A 7,014-nucleotide genomic window follows, 5' to 3' on the forward strand; every position below is an offset into this window, starting at 1 on the left:
CATGACATCAGGGGGAGTTCGGCTAATAAGCTGCACTTTGTGCTTTTGTAACAACCTAAGAAATTTGGTTGTAATAATGCAGGGAATTGGGGGGGGTCACAAAAAAGCCTCTAAAGTGGTGATGAGACTTATCAAGTTCTCGTCACGTATGAAGAGAACGGCAGTGACAGAACGCAGTGATCTTAGGAACGCAGCAGCGACCTATGATACGAGGTTTCACTTTCATTCAGCGGGGGGGGGGGGGGGTGTCTGGCAACGTTCCACTGATTGTTGGCACGGGGGGGGGGGGGGGGGGGGGGGGGGGCAGCAAAGTGAATTATTGTTTCATTGGACACTTTTAAAAACATATTAGGTGGATTAATACGCGCTGCTCGCCTGACACCAGAGCTGATTTCTGTGTGCCGCCTCAAATGAACCAAAGCGTTATAAAACACTTAACTTGCTGTTTGCTTTCTGAAATTGTTTCCAGGCCTGCAGCAGTCCTGTGAACAGACTGCATTTTCCTCTGGTTTCAACACAACTGGAGCCTCACTTTTGCCCTTTTGTACATGTTATTAAGTCGTTAAAACTATTAAGTCTAAGTTCTGGCGTTTAACCGGATCGCCACAAGCATTGATTATCTACTTTCTGATATGCCAACTAGTCAGGGTTTGGCTTCTCACAGCGGACTCGGTATCTTTCATCTCTACAGTCAGGAAGGTGATGGTGCAAGACGGCCGAGTGGGGCAAATAGGACCCAGACGACTACACTCCAAACTAGGTGGAAACAGTTTTCTATCTTGTTAATGTTAGAGTGACCAAGTAAACCAAGAAAAAAAGAAAAAAAAGAAAAATAGAATTCTGTCCCTGATTTTGTGGGAACTCAAACACTTTATTGTGACAGTAAAGGAACCAGAAACCTTCTGCAGGACAGCCTTTACCTGGAAACAAACACACATTTATGCACAACAACAAACAACTCTGCCAGCTTCAGCAGAACTAAACTAATGTTGCAAGGACAGATTGTTGGTTTATTTTGACCCCACAAATGTGGCTCCAGCCTGGAGAACAAAGACATCAAATGTTTCTGCCGAGGTTTCTGCCCTCTAACTGGTATCAATTTGATGCAGCTAAAGAAAAAAAAGTTCTTTCAGGATTAAAGAAAAGAAAAGAAGAACAGAATCAAACAATTTTTTTCTTTACCATGTATATTTATATGGCCAAAACCCATCGCTGAATTTTCATAGAAAAATTCCAAAGAAATATATTATGACAGTAAATTTAATAAAATGAGGCTTAAATCTCAATTAGAAACTGGGATTTTCTGTCTTATAATTTTTGGACAGGGGTTAGGGTTAGTCCAGTTTCTATAGGGGAAAAGGCTAAAGCAAAGTACTTTGTTCAAACTGCATCCTGAATATAAATCATTTTTATATAAATCATTAGTTTGAAAACTAATACAGTCAGAAACTTTGTTCAAATCAAAAAGGGATAAAAAATCAGAAAAACAACCTTTAACCAGAAACTTATATTCCAATATTGATTATCTTTTTAAAAACACAAAATGTCACCATAATGGGATTTTTTTTTCTTTTTACATTTTTAGGTTAACTGTTGCAATGGGATTTTTGAATACTGTTTCATTTTTGGAAAGTTAAAAAAGTACTTATTGTCTTTTAAATAAGATCACTTATTAAAAATCTGCTTTTATTATTTTACTCCTAAGTCAGTCAGATATGGACCAAACCCTTTTAACTAACATTCTACATTATATTTTTTAAATGTGTTCATCATTTTAAGGTGGAGTTATGAAAGCTCCACCTTCAAAGCTCAGTTCTCCAGGTCAGAAAAACAGACATAAAGATGTTTTTATCACCTTGACAAACTTCTGGATTGCAGAACTATTTTACTATAGGTACCATCAGCAACAATACAATTAATATATTATTATTGTTTAAAAAATAAAAACAGAAACATTAAAATAGAAAATAAAGATGACCTAAATAAAATATATATAGTAAAACAAAATATTTAATGTAAAAATGTATAAAGAATTCTTTAAATGTAAAAACGTTATTAAAAAAAAGGTTAAGCAGACATATTTGTTAAAATAAAATAATATTTAGAGTCATAATCAAAATGAAAAAATCTGAAGGAATTAAAGTCAGGCTTGAAAAAACAAAGTTATTGAAAAACTTAAATATCCCATCACTTCAGTAAAATGTAAAAATCAGTAGGGAAGCAGAAAGTCTGAGGTCCTTGAAGAGGAGCCTGACGGTGAAATGCAGTTCAGTGAGATTCATTTTCATCTTAGTTCAGAAAGAGCACCTTCCACCACCATTCAAGGACGCCCAAAGTGATGTACGCAATGTTACATTAATAAATGGTATCTTGAATGTGTTCATCACCTTTTTGCTCACTAAGAAGAATCCCTCTAAGTTCCAGTAACGGTTCTCATTCTGGGTCTTTTAAACTCTTAGAAATAGAAATAAATTCCTTTTGGGACCAAAGTTTCTCGTCTGGTCTCGACGTTTGTTAGAGAGCAGCCGTATTTCTCTCTTTCAAACTCAGGCAGCTTTAGTTTAAATTATTTATTTATACTCAGATAAGCTATTTAACAGTTTTACATTCAATCTGATTAAAAATGAACTTCAAGCTGTTTTTTTCTCTAAGTAAACACAATAATAATTTAATCCACGAGTCACAAATTCGCAACACACCAGTAAACCCATTTAATTTAGCATCACCTTCAATGGAAAAAAACACGGTGGAATATTTTTTTTATGATTGGAAATAAATTCAGGCTGGATGGAGTAATTTCCAATGACAAACAACCCCCAAAAAATCAAAATATTTGTAGAGCTTCATGTTAAAAACGTTTGCATTTTGTTGTCCTTTTTGCATCCATGATCAGGTCTCATCAAAAGTTCGGCTTCAATGAAGGTGTGGAATTAATGTTGTGACCGTGTTGGGCAAAGACTCAAACTCTGCCTCGACAAGCTCATTCCAGGAAACCACAAACCCCAGAACGAAGGTCTTCTTTAGCTCGACGGGTTTACGATTTTAGGTCAGGGTTTTGGACTTATCGGGTCTAAAAATGTGGAAAAATTAAATGTTAGCATAAGCTCAGCTTTGACGTTACCACTGGCATTACATGAAGTCAAAAGGAGGACAAATGAATAATTGGTTTTATGTCTACAAAGCACTTTCCAAACAATTCAGAATCTAGAAGGTTGGTAACAACCTGAGAAAATGCAGATTTGAACCCTCCATCCCAGCAACTTTACTAAAATTCGTCGATAAATTCAAAAGTTGTTAGTCTTTTTGTTATTTTAGCTGTGAAGAGGTCAAAATCGTGTTACAACAACAACAACAAAACAAAACAACAAGCAGGACTACAAAAATCACTAAAAACATGAACAAAATTCACAAAGATGGGCTTTTAAAATGTTTCTATTTTGTAGTTTGGAAAACAAAAGTCAAACGTCTTTAAGCCATTTATGGTGTAAATGATTGTCTCTAAGGAAGCTGATTGTCTCTGAGCTCAGAGCGTAGTGCCGCAGAAACCAGTTCCTCAAATGACCGGGCTTCGGGTTGAGAACACAGATGATCCTTAATTTGTTCATTTAAAGACTGGTAAAAGATCCCCTTCAAAGCTGCGTCGGGCCAGCCTGCCTCGACCGCCAGAATACGGAAATCTATAACGTGTTCACTCACCGAGCGGTTACGCTGCCTGAGCGCGAGTAACCGACGGGTTGCTTCGTCCTGTTTACGTGGTTGGTCGAAAATTAACTGGAACTCTCTGAGGAAACGTTCATAAGTGAGGTGGCTTATGGGATTGGAGGAGAGGAAAGCCTGGGCCCACTGGAGGGCTTTATTGCGTAGAGAGTTGACGATCAGTGATATTTTACTGTGATCCGACTGATAATGACGGGGGGCTTGTTGGTAAATCAGCTCGCATTGGAGGAGGAATCCTCCGCAGGCTTCGACGTCACCAGTAAATGGTTCCGGTTGCAGCCGGATGTTTTCGTGAGCGGAGGGTGATCCGGAAACGGAAGTAGCCGAGTTAGCCGTAGCTTGAGCCGTATCTGTTGGAACATGGGAAAAATGTCCGGTTAAATTGTTCAATGTCTGTGTCAAACCGTCCAGGCGATGAAAAAGGTCCTGTTGGGCCGCGGCCATCTGGGATAGGGCGTCGGCCTGGCGACCAAGCAATATGCCTTGCTGGGATACGGCTAATCTGAGTCCCTCCGGGTCAGCTGGGTCGGGATTATGGCCAGTCCGTTCTGTCATGACTATAGAACGACTGAGACCCAGATGCTGAAACCCGGAATGAGACACAGGACAGAGATGTCTTGGCGAGAAGGTAGATTTAATATGATGGCCAGACAGGTAGGTAACTGTTACTGGAGGTCCGAGAATGTAACTGCGGCTCGTGGCGTCACTGGTGGAACTGCTCGTTCGGGTCTGGAGTCGGCAGCGTGGGTCCGTTTCGTGAGGCAGCTGGTTCGGCAGAGGCTCGTGGTGAGGATGGAGGGAACAGACCAGTAGAGGAGTCCGGATTACGGCTGCTGTGGGTGACCACTCGTGGCTGAGGTTTCCTGGAGACAGGTAAGACAGCATATGTTAACTACTTGGCTTAAGGCAAGGCAACAAAGCATGAACTTGACGTGAGGCCAAATATGCACCATCAGGGGCAACGGACTGGCGTTGAATGAAGATCCTGGAGCTCCTTAAGAAGGCAGGTGTGTCGATGAGGTGAGTGGAAGCAGCTGGGGATAATCAGGAACCAAGCGGAGAGGAGAGGGGGGAGGAGTCTGACAGAGGCACCATGACAGTTTACACGTTTTTCTCTTAAATTTGTTTTCCATTCAGTTAATTATCGATACAAACAGATTTCTCTTGAGGATTTTTTCTCAGATTTTTACATTTAATTATAAAAAATGTGGGGAAAAATATAAATTTGACCTTTTTATGTCCTCCACTAGTTTTTTTTTTTTACATTGATCGATCGAACTATGATTACACGTTGATTATGATTAACATTAGACAATATTTCTCTAGTTCAGATCTCACAGTGTTTGTTACCATGTTAAATTTTTACAGGAATATAAAAAAAAGGAAAAACATCCAGCAAATCCCAGATGTTGAGCTGGACTGGAATGTAAGTGGACGAGGAAGCAGGAAAATGTCTCTGGTGGGTTTTACAAGTCTAACATATGCATGCATGCATGCAGGAGAATTTATCAGCTTATGCTGTAGTTATCCAGGACTGCAGGGACGGGACGGGGGGGGGACGGGGGGGGGGGGGAGCAAAAGGGAGCAGGAACCTCTTCTGGTATCTAAATGATTACAATGAGCCCCTTTCAAGCCACGGCAGCCAACACTGCGACTTGATATGATTTTTATCAGATGCTGAAATGCTACATTACCAAGTGAGCAGTAAATTATGTCTAAACCAATTACAGAGGGACCCTGTGCGGCCCAACATCCACTGTGGACTGAGCAGGGGGGGGTGGCAGGATGAAGGGAAGGGGGTGGCGGCCAGAATGAGAGGAGGATATGATAGGGTGGGTTTAGGGAGGGGGTGAGGGCTGGAGTTTGTCTTGATTAGTGGAGTCTGGGGGCGCATGAAAGTCTGGCGATAAGGTTGCTTCCAGGCAGGGTGTGCGTTTGTGTGTGTAAAAGAAGAAAAAAGTTGCAGATGAAAGTGTGTAATCGAAGGTAAGCGTTGTGGGAATTTGTGAGTTTGCCTGGGAGGAACATGTGTGTGAAATGGAAAGAGACCAGCATGAGAAAGTCCGATTCAAAGCTCCATTAAATGAAAAACAATAAATTAACTTTGGTTGCTGGTTAAGCTGGTTTCCTCTATCAGCTCATTGAATCGGTTCATATTCCCCTTTTTATTGTCAAAGAAATGTGTCTCTGGAAGGGGTTGTGTTGTCACTGTGTGGTGATAAAGGAGAAAAATGTTTTACTTGGTAATGAAATGTGATGAACAGAGACGTCATAATAAAGACCGTCGCTGTCAAAAAAAACAAGGTCAAATAAGCTTCAATGGAATTTTTTATATTCAATCTGAGAACAGGATGTTTTGGTGAAGGTGACACATGTGGGATAAAGGGCAAAAGGAAGATGACATTTCAATGCTTTTATCGATTTATTTTTAATATCAGTAAATTGAATGGTCAAAAACAAATCAAGAAGAGGTCAAGACATCTCCGAACTAGATAATAAAAGTACTCCCTCAGATTATTTCACATCAAACTCGATTTCTGATTACAGTCGATGCCTTTACTTTCTTAAAGCAAAGTTACAAAAAGTTAAAATAACACGACATTTGACCAAACTCCTTATTTTTCCCACGTTTTGTGGCCGCAGCCTTTAAATGGGTTTTTGCAGCGTGCGATTTGTCGCTCCAAGTCAGAATTCACAAAACTAAACCAGTTCCAAATGGTTACAGAAACGTTGTCCTGTTTTAGGAACACGCTTCTCTTGGCTTAATCATTTTGTTGGGAAAGATGAACGGGCTGACATTTTAACCAACAGTAAAAACCACGATAACAAACCACGATAAGTACGTGTTAGATTAGGGGTGAGAAAAATTTTTGACCCGTGGGTCACAAAGCGTTCTAAAATTTGATAGAAGGGCCGGACCAGGAGCGGATGCATGGGGATTTTTCGGAAGTAAGAGCAGAAATAATCTGGATGAAAACATTACTTTTGACTAAAAGTGTATTTGAGTTATTTATTTCAAATCTATGACTTTTGTTCTCATTTTTAAGCTAATAGCACCAGTGGGTTGATGTCACTCAGGGAAAAATGCAAACTGAGAGAAACGCTGCGTTCATGTGGCATTGGAACGATGGGACTGTCCGACTCAGAAACACAACAAATCCTCCAAACCAAAAGAATGCAAAGCAACTTTCTGCGCCGCGACAAAAGTCCATTTTTGTACTGCATAATCTATGCGGAGGCTCCAGAATAATAGGGAAAATGGAGCATTAAAGAGGATCATCAATGTATTCCAGTTTG

This window comes from Oryzias latipes, chromosome 5, assembly GCF_002234675.1.
Source record: "Oryzias latipes chromosome 5, ASM223467v1".
Taxonomy (NCBI): Eukaryota; Metazoa; Chordata; class Actinopteri; order Beloniformes; family Adrianichthyidae; genus Oryzias; species Oryzias latipes.